Source organism: Phyllostomus discolor, chromosome 1 (genome assembly GCF_004126475.2).
Source record: "Phyllostomus discolor isolate MPI-MPIP mPhyDis1 chromosome 1, mPhyDis1.pri.v3, whole genome shotgun sequence".
Taxonomy (NCBI): Eukaryota; Metazoa; Chordata; class Mammalia; order Chiroptera; family Phyllostomidae; genus Phyllostomus; species Phyllostomus discolor.
The window spans coordinates 179,579,439-179,596,865 of NC_040903.2; positions in this window are offsets into that span (position 1 = coordinate 179,579,439).

The window sequence follows — 17,427 nt, forward strand, 5'->3', positions numbered from 1 at the left end:
TGCTGCAAGATGCTGCTTAGTTTACAGAACAAAACAATTGTTTGGCCTGGTCCAAGGCTAAATTGTGAAACCGATGAAATTTGTTTCTGACTGTATGCCATTTGGGGCCTTTTCCTCCTCCAAAAATCCTCCTTGGGTTTTCCTTACTCGATCGTCTTGTGCTCACCCTTCTTCAGGAACGTCTCCAGGGGCTCAGGGCTGGCACAGCGTGAAAGCTTGTTCTCCTTCTACCTAAGGTTGTGATGTGCAGTCTTGACCGACCTCTACTCCCTGACAGTCTTAGCTCACTGCCACACTACCCTAAATGCTCTTGTCACACTTCTTGCAGATATCAAGGTCCACCATACTGGTCAGCCTTTTAATTCCTTGGATTTAGTAAGGGATAATATTCATGACATGTAACAACTGACAGAGCAAATGCACTGATCACTCCACAGATGAGGGACTTAAGAGTTGGAAAATTTTAGTTTAAGTACTAGCTAATAAGCTTAGTAATCAATGCACGTAAAAGCTTTTGTTCCAGGAACTGAAGGTATGACCCACCCTGACTGCAGAAGACCATAAGCAGCTCCACCTGTGTGCCTCAGGAGGCCTGCAAGCAACTCAAGACGATATCTGAGCCATTGTGCTCCAGGCTGAGATGACCACCACCCAGAACACAACTGCAGACCACCGCCTAGGGCACAACTTAAGACCACCTCCCAGGGCAAGAATGCTGAATCCAATTAACTTTTCCCCAAATTCCAAATCCCTTACATACACTTTGTTCTCCTTATAAAAAGAGCCATTTCAAAATGGAATTTAAGATGGTCTGTTAGGGTATGAGCCTGCCATCTCAGATCACTGGCCATCTGAATACAGCGCCCTTAACGATTCAGTCCCTGTCTCTGTTTATTGGGTTTGGTAGTGACAGGTAGCCCGAACTCCGGTGTCTTTTCCGGTTTCAAACAGACACCAGCTGTAAACACCTCAGGAAAGCAATGTGGTACCTACTGGCTCAGTAGCTGCATCCTGCCCACCCAGCCCCCAGTCTTCCAGGGGTCTTGTCTGCCCCCGCCTCAGCTCTCCACTTCTGTGCCTGTGTCCTTCTCTGCCTCAGCTGTCCACTTGTCATTACCTTTGACAACAGTCCCTTTTCCATTCAGTCATCATCTGCTGGCCTTCCAGCTTATTGCCCTATTTCAAAATTCTTTAATTCCAACTGATCTTTGGCACAACTATAAGCTGTTGATCCTACCACCCTTTCTCTATCTCTCCAAACCCCAAACCCCAAACCCCCATTCCTTTCTTATGGAGCTCAGATTCCATAGCTCATCATTATTGCTCCCTTACACTTTCATCTCACTTGCCTCTTTCTCACTCCACCACACTCACGTGGCAACCTGCATGCTCATTAAACCCAATGGACCACACACTACAGACTCATGTTTGTGTAACTTCTGTGTCTGATTGTTTAACCAAAACAACCCTTTCTTGATTCCATATCACCCTCAAGTCCTCTGCTCCCTTTACTAATAAAATCCCTTGAAAGAGTTATCTCTCCTCACTGTCTCCAATCTCTCTCCTCCCATGCTCTGTGAAACTCAGTCTTATCAGGATTTTATCTTTGCCACTCCAACAACTTTGCTTTCATCCAGACTACCAGAGATATTCATTGCTAAATCCAGTGGTCAGTTCTCAGCACTCATTTCATTTGATTGATAGGTAGCATTTTTTAGCTGATCATTCCCTTCTTCTTGAAGCACTATCTTCTCTTGACTTCCAGGATTCCACACTTTCCTGGTTTTTCTCCACTATAATTGGCTATTCCTCCTCAGAGTCCTTTGCTGGTTCTTTCTTACTGACTTACAGAGTGAGGAACTTCAGGACTCAGTCTTTGAACCTCTTCTCTATTTATACTCCCTTACTGAGCTCATTTGTTCTCATGGCTTTAAATACCATCTTTGCCTTGATGAGTCCCAGTTTATATTCCTAGCACAGACCTCTCACCTGAACTCACTCTCACATGCCAACTGCCTATTGAACATCTCCACTTGACTGATCATAGGCATCGCATATTTAACACGTTCAATATGGAACAACTTGCCTTTACATGGCTTCTCTTAAAGCTCTTCCAGCTCAGCAAATGCAGCTTTATTTCTCCTTTCAATTACTCAAGCTGAAAAGCAGAGCCATCCATATATCTTTGTTTTACTCTTATACCCTACATCTAATCCATCAGCAGACTTTTCCACTCAATTTTCAATATGTATCCAGAAGTAAACCACTTGTCATCACTCCTGTTTCTTCTCTACCATGGTCCAAGTGACCAGTGTTTCTGACCTGAATTGATGCAACAACTTTTTCATCGGTTCCTCTGCTTTCACCATTGCCCCTCCTGTAGTCAAGTCTCAATACAGCAGCCAAGGGGACCCTTTTCAAACATTAGATGACAAACCTTCTCCTCTAAAAATCCTCCAAAAAAGTACCTATTTCACTCAAAGCAAAAACTAAATCCTTAAAATGGCTGACAAGGCCCTCCAACCTGATCTATCTCTCCCCCCTCCAGCCCCCTGTTCTTCTCTGACCTGTGTCCTACCACTCCCTCCTTTGTTCATGGCGCACGATGCCATCTTGCTGGTCCTCGAATATGCCACCCATGCTCTGTCCTCAAGGCCTTTGCACTCACCACTTCCTCTGCCTATAGTGCTCTTCTCCAGACATCTGCTTGTACTTCCCCAACACCAAGTATTGTGTAGTTCCAACAGCTTTAATGTAGTATTTCCAGAGACCACTGTACTTGATATTTCCACTTACCTACTCATCCTCTGTTCTGGCACTTTCTATTTCTCTTTTCTTTTTTCTTTTTCTAACAATCACCACCTGACATAGGGTATTTGTTTGTTTCTTATTGCATGTGTTCCCCCATGGAATATAATCTTCAGGAGGACAGAACAGGAAAATGTTACCTGTTTAGATCACTGTGTTTTCCTTGGTACTTAGAATAGTGTCTGGCATATATTAAGTGCTCTATCAATATTTTCGGAATGAATGGGTGATCATGGATGAAAAGAACAGTAAGGGCCACTTTGATATGTAAAACCAAGACCATCAACATCAGAAACCACAATCCACAGGGAGGTGTTACAGCAAAAGGGACCACTAAATTCAGGTATTACCTGGTATTTTTCCCTCCTCATCTCATGACCTGTAAGATGGTGGATCTCAAACATTAACTTAAATTCAGATTTAACATAATCTGGAGAAGCTCTAATGTAATTGAATTACCTAATGGCTAATGCCAACATTGTATTACATTCAAAAGAAATCACAGACTAACATCCAAAAAGTAAAATTTTCTTCCAGTTTTATTGAGATATACTTGACATACAACATTGTATACGGTTAAGGTGTAGAACATAATAAAATATGTACTTATTTTAAAATGATTACCACAGGTTTATTTAACATTCATCACCTCATATAGTTACCTAGGTTTTTTTTTTCTTTTGATGAGACCTTTTAGGATCTACTTACTATCTTATCAACTTTCAAATATACGATGCAGTATTGTTCACTATAATTACCGTTCTATACATTACATCTCCAGAACTTAAATTTATTTTACAACTCAAAGTGTGTATCATTTGACCACCTTCCCTATTTCCCCCACCCCCTGTCTTGGAAACCACAAATCTTATCTCTTTTTCTATGAGTTTGATGAGCTGTTTTGTTTTAGATTCCATATATAAATGAGAGCATACAATATTTGTTTTCCTCTGTCTACTTACTTCACTTGGCATAATGCCCTAAGGTCTATCTATGTTGATACAAATGGCAGGCTTCCTTTTCTGTGGCTGAATAGTATTATATACATATGAATATATACTTATATATAGTTATAAATATGTGTTGTATTCTCTTTGCTCTATTGCTGGACACTTAGACACTTGTTTCCATGTCATAGCTACTAGAGATAGTGTTACAATGAACATGGGGTTACAGGTAGCTCTTCAGGACAGTGATTCTTGCCAGCATTGACCTCTTGTCTTTTTTGATACAACCGTTCTGATGAGTATGAGGTGATATCTTATTGTGATTTTGATTTGCATTTCCCTGATTGTTAGTGATGTTGAGCACCTCTTCATGTATCTATTGGCCTTTTAATATTTCCTTGGGAAAATGTCTATTCAGGTCCTTTCCCTATTTTTAATTGGATTATTTGAAATTTTTGCTATTGTATTATGGATTCTTCATCTATTTTGGATATTAACCCCTCATCAAATAATGATTTGCAAATACTTTTTTTTCCCATTCTGCCAACTGGCCTCTCATTTTGTTGGTTGTTTCTTTTGTTGTACATAAGCTTTTTATTTTGTTATCATCACACATATGAGGGGGACTCCAAAAAACAGAATTTGTTTATAAAAATTGTATATTTATTTTTGAAGTTGTTTAAACTTTAGTCACCTTCAAAGTATTTCCCATCTGATGCAATACACCTGTTGAGAGGTTTTTTCCCACTGCTCAAAACAGTTTTTCGACTGATCAATTTTGATGCCTTTTACTGCTTCTGCCATTTTTTTTGTTTCACCTCTTTCACATTGCCAAAACAGTTCTCTTTGAGGACTTTTGTCATCCAGGGAAACAAAAAAATAAGTCACTCAGGATGAGATTGGGTGAAAAGGGAGGGTAGAGTATGGGGGTCATACCATTTTTGCTCAAAACCTGTTGAACAGTCAGAACAGTGTGGGCAGGTGGGTTCATAAATCACTCATCATGAAATAAGCAAATGCGTTGAAAGAATCTTCAAAAAAATTCACTGAAGCCAAACACAGCCTCTCACAACAACACCAGCTGGTACACTGATACAGGTGGGTTCCTAGAATACTCCCCTAGTGGGGGAAGCCTATACCGCAAGGGGCCCACCCTCCAGAAGATAATTCAAGGGGGTTTTGGGGGTCTCCCTTTGTATTTATTTTTCATTTTGTTGCATGTGTTTTAGGTATTATAGCCAGAAATACATTACCAAGACTCATGTCAAGGAGCTTTTTCTCTGTTTTCTTCTATGAGTTTTATGGTTTTGGGTCTTACATTTAAGTCTTTAATCCATTTCAAGTTAATTTTTGTGAGTGGCATAATATAGGGATCTAGTTTCAGTCTTTTACATATGAATATCCAATTTTCCCAACACCATTTATTGAAGAAAATGCATTTTCTCCATTGAGTATTTTTGGCTCTTTGAGATATTATGATTATATACACATAGGCTTATTTATGGGTTCTCGATTTGGTTTTATTCGTTTATGTGTGTGTTTTCATGCTAATACCTTACTGTTTGATTACTATAGCTTTATCCTATAATTAAAAATCAGGAGGTATGATGCCTCCAGTTTGTTCTCTCTCAGAGTTGCTTTGGCTATTCGGGGTCTTTTGTGATCCCATATGGATTTTAGGATTATTTTTCTAAAAAGTAATTTCAATCTTTCTGAAGTCTTACAAAGAGATACCAACATGGGGCAAAGTTCCTAAAGATTCTCTTCACAGTTGAAAGTATTATTTTCAAAATGAAAAACATAATTCTTATACAAATACACAGTGAGAGTGTATCAAAGTCTTATTTTAACTCATTAAACTTATGTTGAAGCTAGGTCAAAGGATAAGAGAATGTTATATGTAGTCAGTGAAGGCAACAAGGAATGCAGGCATAAGATTATTAGTTAGATACAAAATTAATTTATTTACTATAGGAATGAGCTCCATTATCCTTGGAGTTCTCTTTCCTACTTTGAGGAATATTTTCCTTTACAAGACAAAAATTATTCTCTGTACATTTCTTAATCAGCTTAGGCTGCCATAAAATACCATAGACTGGGTGCCTTCAATAATAGATATTTATTCTCTCAGAGTTCTGGAGGCAGGAAGGTCAAGATCAGGGTGCTGGCATGGTCACTTTTGGCTAGATCTCTTTTCCTCAGTTGTAGATGGTCACCTTTTCCCTGTGTCCTCACATGACAGAGAGAGAGAGAGAGAGAGAACACTCAGTGATGTATGTCTCTTCTTAAAAGGGCACTAGTTCCATCATGAGGACTTCATGCTCATGACCTCATCTAACTATAATCACCTCCCAAATGTTTTACCTCCAAATATCATCATATTGGGGGTTAGGGCTTCAACATATGGATTTGGGGAGGATACAGAATTCAGTCCATAGCAATAGGCAAAACCAGTTGGATCTTATCAATTTTCTGAAAAGTTTAAAGGATATCCTTATGGAATTATAAAATGGTCTAGAAAATCATTGGTAGGTTAAAAAAACAAATTCAGACCCTTCTGAATTCAAATGACCCTTAGGAAGGCTTATTAGCCAGGGCCCTAGCATGACAAGGAAGCCATTTTGCCTTTAGGGGATTGGAAAATTAGTCTTAACATCACTCATTTACTTCTCCTTAGATGCACTCACAATTCAGGTTTATGAGGTCTGAGGTTCACACAATTTTGGAAGAGGGTGCTCTGTGTAAAGAAGAATATTAAATGAGTATGTAAATGCAGGGACTTAGAAGAGGTCAGTGCTAGTGAGAACTTCATGGAAAGTTAATCTCATACACCTTATTCTCTTCACAGCAGTTTTCATACCTACCGTCAAATATCTTGTCTCTTCTAAACATTCCATAAAAATCTTCATCTTTCCCTGATTCTTTTTCCCCATTTAAAACTCTTCTCCAGCTTTCTTTGGTCCATGAATTTCTTCTAAAGGCTTTCTCATATGAATAATTTTAAACCTCACCAGGTATCTTGTAGTTCTTGCTGTTCATTACCTCTATAACAAGAGGCAAAACAAAAACCCTTAGAACCTGGAGTAGGGTAAGACTATGAACGCAAATATACATTTACTCTTTAGGAAAAGTTCAAATGCTTTTTTACGCTAAAGTAGAGATGACTGATAAAGCTTAATGCATATATCACCTGGGAATTTTTTAAACAATGATCAGGAGTCCCTAAATCAGAGGAATAAAAACCACTATTTGTGGAATTTCAGGCTGAGGGGATGAGAAGAAGGTGTGGCATTTGAAGGACATAAAGAATGGCAATACTGATGTTTAGAAAAGCTACAGGGAACACACATTCTATGGAATATTACTCCCTTGTCACTGTATCCTGTTCATCGCATCATTCCTGTGTGCCATCTGCTGGGATGATGAATGAAATCACCATCACATCAAAACAGCCACAACTTCCCCTGACATTTTCTTCTCTCCTCCTCCCTCTCTTCTTTCTCCTCCCTCTCCTCCTCCCCCTCCTTCTTCTTTACATTGGCATCAGTAACCATATGGGTAGCAGGAGATATATTGTGTTTTCATAACTTATGGTCACTGGCTTGAAATCCATTCAACAAGAACATGAGAATACCCTTAAGACATCTTCATGATGCAATATGTATTGAGTTAGAAACATGCTCCTACTCTCTGGACAATTATTGGAGGACAAAACAAAAGAGTCTGACAAAAACATCTGCAGAATGTTGACTTCCTTCAGAAAGTGCAGTAAATAAAGAACACACTGAGGATTGTGGAGGAAGCAGAAGAAGGGCATTTCAGGGCTGGCAGGAGGAAGGAAAGCAGTAATTACCTCAGAAAAGTCTTGCTTTTGTGTTAACTAAAAGAATGCAAGTCTACCTATTTTTCTATATATAAAAAATCCCCCAGAGCATGCCCAGCACTCAGCATGCAGCTCCTGCACAGCAGTGTGTGGTGCCAGCACTGGGCTGGCCTCCATCCCTGGGCTGTCCTGGCTTCGGCTGGCCTGGACTCCCTGCTGAGGTCAGAGCCACCCCTGCTGAGGTCAGAGCCACCTAAACTAGGACTTCCCCCGTGAAAGACAACAGAACTTGTCAACCAGCTGGGAGACAAGAGTCAAGTGCTGGGAAAGCAGGCAGATGAAAGGCTGGCAAAGTGCTAATGTTAGTCCCTCCAGAGGGTAGCAAGTCAGAAGAAAGTGTTCCCTGCCTTGTAGAATAAATAGGTTTTGCGCTGCTGTGACCTGTGGATGCTACTGCCACTGGGTCCTGCGTGAGGAAAAGCACATGCCACTTATCACTGAGGCTGTTAAAGCCACTTTAATTTATGAGGAGAGTCTTTCTTCATGGGGAGGGGAGAGGAAAGCATAAGGGCTGTCCCCTAAGTGGATTCTGGGAACATAACTAGGGCTGTAATAAATGTGCAGTTATTGGGTACATGGCCTGAAGTGCTCATTAATAGAATGCAAATGTTCTGGAAATAGATTTTCTTTTCCATTCCCTTTAGGGCATTCAATTTATTTCTGCTGTGTCCAAAGAGACCCGTTTTCCTGCGTGCTCTGAGTTAGAACTCCTTATTACATGCCTGATTTAATGATACCCGAAATGCCCACCCAGTTCTTGTACAAACGAATAAGGATAAATTCTGTGCTAAAAAGAACTGGGGACTCCGATGATCATGATGGACTTCGTCAAAGTAGTAAAATGCAAATTAACAGGGGGTGATCTCTATAGAATTAGATTTTAGCCCCCAGAATTATTACCAAGGCTCAGCCTTTTTGATGCTCTCTCTGAGGAACTAGCAACAGAGGAGAAAGCTTTTAGGCTAACGTGATGTTTATAAATGGCCCTGGGCTCAGCTGAGGGGAAAAGTGAAGCCGAGATTCAGTAATTATCACATGAAGCAGGAGGGAAGACTCACTGAATCATATTAGATAAGAGACATACAGTATCAGAAAATATGAAGTGAAGAGACAGACTAGGCATCTGGGTTTTTTCATTGTTTCAACATTTAATCTACCTTCTTACCTCATTTCTTTCATTTTGAGGAGAAAAATTAATTTTACATTCAGACACCCAGCTCCCCTAGCTCTCTTTACCTGTAAAATTTTTGAGACCCAAGGCTATACAGGTGAATAGAACTATACTCTCTGTTCCCTCTTTCCTCCCCACAGCTCCAGAATATCACCCACCATGGGTTTGCAATGTGCTAACCCAGGCATTCTAATGTCTAACCTACTCCTCCTTCCCAGGGGCCATGTACCTCTAAATACACTTAGACAGATGCACCTAGGGAAAAACATTTTAAGGCAAACTCACAGGATCATCCACTCTGCTCCTTACCTACAACTTCCCAAAAAGGAAAGGCCCATATTCACAAGGATCCCAAACCATCGTCCTTTCAGAATTGGGAGTAAATACAAACATTTAGTGAAGCAGAAAATCTTAGCTAACATGCAGTATTTTTCTTTTTCCTCTCACTTTGTAAATATTAGTCTTGCTGCTAATTGCCAGATTTTTTGCTGACAGGTGCTTAAATGGAAGCACTGATGTCCAGCCTGGGAAATTTCAGGATGAGATGCTCTCAGCTTTGCCCTAATTAATTCATTGAGTGACCGTGAACTCTCCATACCTCTATTTCCTTTTATAAGAAATTGAACATTTTATGGGATTACTTTGAGAGTTAAATGAGATCATGTAAATGGAAGTGCTTTTAGAATTATAAAAAGTTACACAAATATGTTTTTATACTTCAGTATACCAACTATCTCCTCCCTCTTCCATAACTCTTGTAAGCATTCCCTAGTCCTCTACCTCAGTTTAGATAATCTGACTAAACTGTACTGAGTCTAACCTACTTCTCCTTCTCCTAGTGCATGCTCCCCTACCACACTCCTAAACAAATGCCCCTGGAAGAACATTGTAAGGCAAATGTATAGGATTATCCATTCCTGCCTCTAAAATACAACTTCCCAATAAATAGAAGACTTGGTGCCAACCTATATTGAAAAGCTTGTTTTTATAAATATAGTTAAGTATTTCCACTATTACTCTGATAAGTGGTCTCATCTTAACATTGTGAAATAAAACAAAAATTAATTGGAGCCCTGGCTGGCATAGCTCAGTGGATTGAGCGTGGGCTGCGAACCAAAGTGTTGCAGGTTCAATTCCCAGCCAGGGTACATGCATGGGTTGCAGGCCATGACCCCCAGCAACCACACATTGATGTTTCTCTCTCTCTCTATCTCCCTCCCTTCCCTCTCTATAAATAAATAAAAAATCTTTAAAAAAATTTAATTGGAAAACCTGTTATTAAAATACCTCATTTTATATTGTTTCCCATGCCTAGACTTGGAAGAAAGAAAAAAAGTTGAATGAGAATAAGAGCTTGAATTTATTGCACACTTACCTTGAGCAAAGCACTCTGCTAACTGTTGTCAGTTGTGAAGTTCAAAACATGACTCATTCAAATGTAAAGCGAGCAGCGTGTCAAAGGTGAATGAGTTAAAATGAGTTTTTAACTCATTAATGAGGAAACCAGCAAGACAGTGCAAAAAGAATTAAAATGATGGAAGTATTTACAGAGAATGAAAACAGAGGAATGCTTCAGTAAAACTTGTAATTTAGACACAAACTGGTTCATGTCCTAGAAGGCAGTAACAGTGTGATCTTGGGGTTATCTTTTCAACCCAGAGATCCTTTCCATCTCTTCTGGACAAAACTCATTTGCATTGTTCTTTCACAAGAATAATTTGCATCGCTAGCAGTTTCCTACAGGTTAACTTTTACACTTACAGAGTTGTAAAATATCCTAATCAATAATAGCAAATTCTAACTAGCAGATATTCTAATCAGTAAGTAGCAAATCCAACAAAAGTGCCCACCACTGAGATGATCCTGTAAACAGGTCTGCACACAACTCCTGCTCCAGTTAACTGCTTAGTAAGTCAACTAAGGGATTAACTAACTCCCAAATTTGGGTAATTGCTATTAACAGCACTTTTTGCATATTCTATAGAAAAATTAATATTCATTAGATGAGATTACACAATTCTGAAAAATGATTATCATTAAACCCATTTACACAGGTAAGGAAACTGAAAACAAAGGAGATAAAAATATTTGTCCAAATTCAGCATAACAAATGATTGCCCAGATTTGTTTAATTATTAAATCCTTGCTTCTCTTGCTACAATGCATATACTGACAAAAGAAAAATATTTTAATTGATATACAGCATATATATGGTAGAGTGTATAAATTTTAAGTATACAATTTGATGACTTATTTTTATTATAATTACATACACTATTATACTAGTTTCAGGTGTACAACATTGTGATTAGACATTTACATTCCTTACAAAGTGATCACCACAATCTGACACCATACATAGTTACTATGATATTGATATCTATATTCCCTATGCTGTACATTACTTCCTGTGACTTATTTTATAACTGGAAGTTTGTATACTTAATCCATATCCCATTTTTTTCACCTGTATTTCCACCTTCTCCCCTCATCGCAATAACTACCAGTTTGTTCTCATAGAGTTTTTTTTCTGCTTTGTTTTGTTTCCTCATTTATTTTGTGATTTCAAAATATAATATGTGATTTCACATATAAGTGAAATCATTTGGTATTTGTCATTCTCTGCCTGACTTACAAGTATTTCATTTAACATAATACCTCTAGGTCCATCCATGTTGCTAAAAATTTCAAGATTTCATTGTTTTTATGACTAATATTCCATCTCTTCTTTACCCATTCATCTGTTGATGGGCACCTAGGTTGTTTTCATATCTCGGCTATTGTAAATAATGCTGCAGTGAACATAGGGGTGCATACATCTTTTCAAATTAATGTTTTGGATTTCTTTGGATAATACGTAGAAGTGGAATTGCTGGGCCAAGTGATAGTTCTATTTTTTCATATTTTGAGGAACCAACAGTGCATGAGGGCTCCCTTTTCTCCACAGCCTTGCCAACACTTATCTTATATTGTGTTTTGATGATAGCCACTACGACAGGTGTGAGGTGATATATCATTAGGGTTTTTATTTGCATTTCCTGAGGATTAGTGATCTTGAGCATCCTTTCACATGTCTGTCTGGAACGAGTGACATACTAACACACACAACATGTGTGGCACTCCAGTATATTATGCTGAATAAAAGAAGCCAGACACAACAGGCCACATAGTACATGATTCCATTTATTTGACATTCTGGAAAAGTCCATACCATTGGAATAAAAACAAATCAGTGGTTGCCAGGGACCAGAGGTCAGAGGAGGAATTAATTTCAAAGGGAAATGAGGGGATCTTCAGGGGTGATGCAGCTGTTCTTTATCTTGATTGTGGTGGCAGTTACATGACTTTATGCATTTCTTAAAACTTACATAACTGTACTTTGAAAAGGTTAATTTTTCTATTTGCAGATCATACAAAAAAAACAAAACAGAAAAAGTAAGATGTACCACACACACAGTCCTTTACAAAAAAGAAAAAGCTTTACTGTTAGTCATTCAATTACACATAAGAAGTCCTATAATATGTGCAGAACCACATCTAACTTCAGATACAAGCCAATGATCACAATTCAGGGAATAGATCTCCACCAGTCCTGAAACTTTGGCCAACTGCAGGATGCTCTTGGAGGACCGGTCTTTGCTTAATTATCTTGCAGTAGATGTGAGAAATCTGCTGTAGTGTTTTGCGTGAATTACTTTACTTCTGGCAATCAGGGAGATATAAAGGACTGGAGGAGGTATAAAAATACTTGTAAGAATGGGCAAGGTGAGCTTTTCATGTCTGGTGAAATTGTTATTCCACCTGGGTGACTTCATCAGTAGCTATCCATCATTGCCAGAGCCTATACCTTAGTCTGGGAGCATGCCACCTTGTCATCTGCCTTTACCTCCCTCCAGAACTTACTTTATTCCTATTATTGTATCATTAAGAAACCTCATGTTCCTATACTGTGTTGCTGGCATCTTTCAATCAATCATGTCCCCTGTGACTTCTATGAATATTCCTCCGCAAATCTACCTTCAACAGAAAATCAGAAGTGGCTAGTTGAGCTGTTAGGCTGCCCCCTCCTATGGCACTATCTCAGTTCTTCACTCTGGATGCAGAGCCCACTGATCTCCCGAGGGGCTGGTCCCTCTGTAAATGCTCTTCCTTTGTCCTCCCCTTTCAGCTGCCTCCCAGTATGCTAAAAGCTTCTGTATCCTTACATTTGCTCCTCAGCCTTGTGCCGCGGTTGTCACTCATTCCATTGCCTCAGGATTGTTCTTGGAGAGTAGCTGCAGAAGGCTTTGGATCCAGTGAGCATGAATAAAAAAGAAAGCTTCCTTTGCCCTTCTGCCCCCAGGTCAAGCATCCAGGAGACTAGTTGGACTTTTCACATCACTGTTAGTGATTGACTTTTAGTATGACTGCTGTGCTGTGCTAATAGCTATCAATAGAAGAGAGCCCTCCATGTTCTATGCAATTACTATATAAACAAGTCCCTGAAAGTTCTCCTACGTGTGAGCCCTGAAGCTAGGTTCAGTTGTACCCTTGTACAATGCCTAAAATATGGTTACCTCCCCCCATAGCAATATAGATTAATTGCATCCCTCACGTAGCTGACAATTGTTTTTCCAAGAGTAGATGTCACAGACAGACCCTGAGGAGTGACCACAGATCATAATATAAAACCAGTTTAGTGAGTAACAAGATGGGCAATTCCATAGAGGTCCACCACTGATGGGCAAATTGAGCAAAATCTACAAAATCTTGCCATTGTGAGATGACATGTGATAGGGAAAGCTCATGAGAATAGAAGCCAAAATTTTAATTTTAAGTAGTAGTTTTCAGTGCTACTGGGTGAATCAGCTGCAATGGGCCCCTCTCCAGGCAGACTGAATCAGAGTCTGTGGCACTGGGCCCAGGAACCAGTACTTTAAAATATCTCCCCAGGTGATTCTGCCTTTTGCCCAAGTTTGGGAACCCCATGTTTAGAGGTTCCAGCAGGAAAAGAGCCCCTTGCTATTCTATATTGATTTGTATAACCCTCACTACCACCCTATAAGGAAGGTACTATCATGTGACCCCATTTTAGAGATGAGAAAACACTGAAGCAGAGAGAGGTCACCCGCTAGTAGGTGTTGGAGCCCTGATTTGAAACCAGGTAATCTGGGCCTCAGAGTCCAAGATATATTTCAATAGGACTATTGAAAGGAAATAGGACAAAAAAGCAAAATATTAGGGCATTGGGAAAGAAAAAGGATGGGAGGAAATGATAGGCAAATGAGAAAATCATTCTATAGGGATTAGGAAATTATTGTGAAAACAGATGTGGCTTGCAGCTGGAGAGGTAGGTGCAGGTTTGATGAAAGCTTTGCTTCACAGCTGTACAGTTGGTTTTAATGACAGCCCCCAGACAATGGAACTCTGTCACGAGAAGGAATAAAGTAGGCCAGTAGACTATGCATGAAATATATACTGATATATTTGAGAAAGATGTTTAACATGAGTTAACTCTTCATCCTAGCATCCAGAATGTCCCATGAGGAAAATACACTGATCTCTGAACACTCTGCTTAAGGAAGTTTTTGTTCCACTGTATGTTATTTTCCTATTGTCTGAAAGGCTTCCTTTCTTGTCTAACCTAGATGGACACATGATGTCATGCCCATTTGCCCTCTCCTGACCTAAAGAATAATGAAATTGCGGTCCTTGAAAACCCTCCTATTCAGAGCCAGGATGCTATAAAAGCTTATTCAGATATGAAACAATTGTCTTGATCACATCTAGTCTAGACATAGGAGCCCATGAAAGAAGGTACAATCAGAATCCTTTAGTCTAGAGTCAATGTCTTGAAATAAATTTTCTAAAAATATGATTTTAATATATGTTATTTTTGGAGAGAAAGCAAGAGAGCAAACATCTTTCCCAGGTCTTCACTGGAGCAGTTGTGTGTCTTTTTTCTGCATCTTTGAGAGCTTTTCTGCACCCATATTATAATAATTGAACATGTGACTGACAGGCAGAACTTCTTTTCCTACAGCCACAGGGCTCTGTCCACCTAAACAAAAGTGCCGAGAGGCTGGCCACTCACTGTCCCAGCACAGGAATGGCTTTTTCCGGAGTCCCACCTGAGTAGTCACGGACCTGTTCAGGGATTGGCCTGTGTTGCCATAAGGAGGGCCCTCGTGTGACCCCCTTTTTTCAGAGCACCATTATTTGCTAGAACTGAAGACGGGAAAAAAAATTCCTCTTCCTCTGGAGAAACCTGCTACTAATCTTGGTGCCACTAAGTAGCAAACTAGATGTTGTAGCAAAAGGCCCACCCTGTTATTCTAAAGCAGAAAAGACCAATAACCCAATTCAGTTTTAATTACCTGAACTATTGCAGGTGCTTCTAATTAATACAAGTCTTACCATAAATCATAGGGAGTTCTTTGATATTGCTTTTATATTCATGCAAATGATAGTGGTTGAATGGATAGATGAAGGCGCACCATCTTACTCTAGTTCTTACTCTTGAAAGTAATCTCATCCCTTCTTTTTTGCTCTTCTCCTCCAGACATTCCCAGACACTTGACTACTTAGTGCTATGGAAACCATTCAGATATTTGTATCTACTATGTTCTTGCCTTCCACCCTACTCCCTTTCAAAGCCTACCCTACATAGTCATGGAGTGGGTTTCTCCAAAATGCAAGCCTGGTCATATCAGTCCTCTAAGATCTTTGATGGTTCCATATTTTTCCACGTTGGTTAAAATGTTATGGAAGGTACTTCCCAAAATGATCCCAAACTGAAAATACTTCAATCCAGTGTCACCCACCAACACACCCTGGGCCACTTTTCCCACTATGCCAAACCATTCACAGCTTAACATACTAAGCCAAGCTCTGTCCCAACCTCATCCCTCTGACAGGCAATTACCTCAGCTTGCAAAGTCCCTTCTCCTTTTTCGGCTCCAGGCTGCCATCTCAATGACTACTCTGTTCTGAAGACTCTCCTGGTAACCCAGGGCGAAATATATCCATCTCCTCACTGCGCTTCCTCTCCTCAGTTTCCCCCCATCTGGGCTCCTACATTGTTCACATGCCCACCGCAGCTACTTGACCAGTTTCACTGCAGTCACTCAACTTGTTGAAGTAAAATGGGGACCTGTTTTATCTTGAAATGGCTGCTACCAAAAACTTTGTTCAAGTCAGCTCTTTTTCTTACTGGGCAGCAAACTCCCTGAACAATATTTCATTCTATCCTATCACTCTTCAGTCATTCTATTTGTTAAAACAATCTGGTCCTCTTAACCATCTCCTGTTTGGCTCAAATCCCCCTTCGTCTTCTCTGGGCAGACTGGACTGGGCTGGGTAGAGGCATGTCTGCTCTCCGACACGGTCCTCTTCTTACTTAAAGCATCAGAGGGAGGTGGCAGAGAAGGAGTCACTTTTCTCATTCAGTAGTGGTGAGGTTGCTGGCAACCCTGCTGTTTTTCACAGCTGGTCGGTGTGTCGAAAGGAGGGGGGAAGTTGTTGTATAAAGAGTCAATATGGCCTGATGGAAACCTCAAAATCCCACTGAAAGAAGACTCAGTCCCAAGAAGCTCCCCTAAGCATTCGTGGTTCCTTCCCAGGAGAATCATATGGAGCCAATCACTTTTTAAATGTTTACAATTTTAAATCACAAATAAAAATCCATGTATCTTTGCAAAGTGAATCTAGCCGAGCATTTCTCAAAGTAAGCTCAGAAGAACTAAGAGATATCTTCTCAAGACATTGCTCAGTGGTAAACGTTTGGGAAACATCATATTCTCTAGAGTCACCATGGAGATCAAAAGTTCTGAGAAGTTCTGCAGTAAATAAACCTGTCTAACCTTCTAGAACCTAAGATTTTGCAAAATTATCTGAGCTCAGAATTTCCTGCCCCAACATTTTACCCTGTGTGACATTTATTGACCCAGTTTAATGAGGAAGTGTTGAATGCCAGAAAGAATATTAAGAAATGGCAGCTACACTGTCTGGATCCAACCACTCTGTACTCTGGACCACCCCAGGCATAGAGTTTTATCCCTGGGGTCATTCTCTGGCATCTCTAAAACATGGGATGCTTTAGCTCATTGCAGCTCCAACCTCCCACAAGGATTCAAAAATGACCTTGTGATTTAGCTTCCAAAAATCAACAGTACAATTAATAGTAAAAACATAAGAGTGTGAGTTTATCAGTGAACCTATGGAAATTCTTTCTGATTAAGTTTTTGAAACCTTTATACGAAACATTTGTCAAAGAGCAGAAAGATTTTTTTGGGGGGGGAGAAGGAACAACACATTAATTTTAAGTTATTTGATTCTAAGATTTGATGAAAAGTCAAAAAGGTAAGTTAACAGTTTTAGTTTTTGTATATGTAGAGGGTCATACAAAATATATTTACATTTTTTTACATGCCAGTGTTTTTATATTAAACAGTTATTATTGAACAGGTTATACTCAGGTTATGAAAATCATAGCAATCTGGATTAATTAAATTTTGGCATATGGTTTTATCAGGGTGTTATGAACCAAATGAATATATAGAAAAATGACAGCATTTTGTTATTTTCCCAAAGTTGTTCAATAGAAATAAGCATTTATCATCAAGCAAACATTAAGTTAG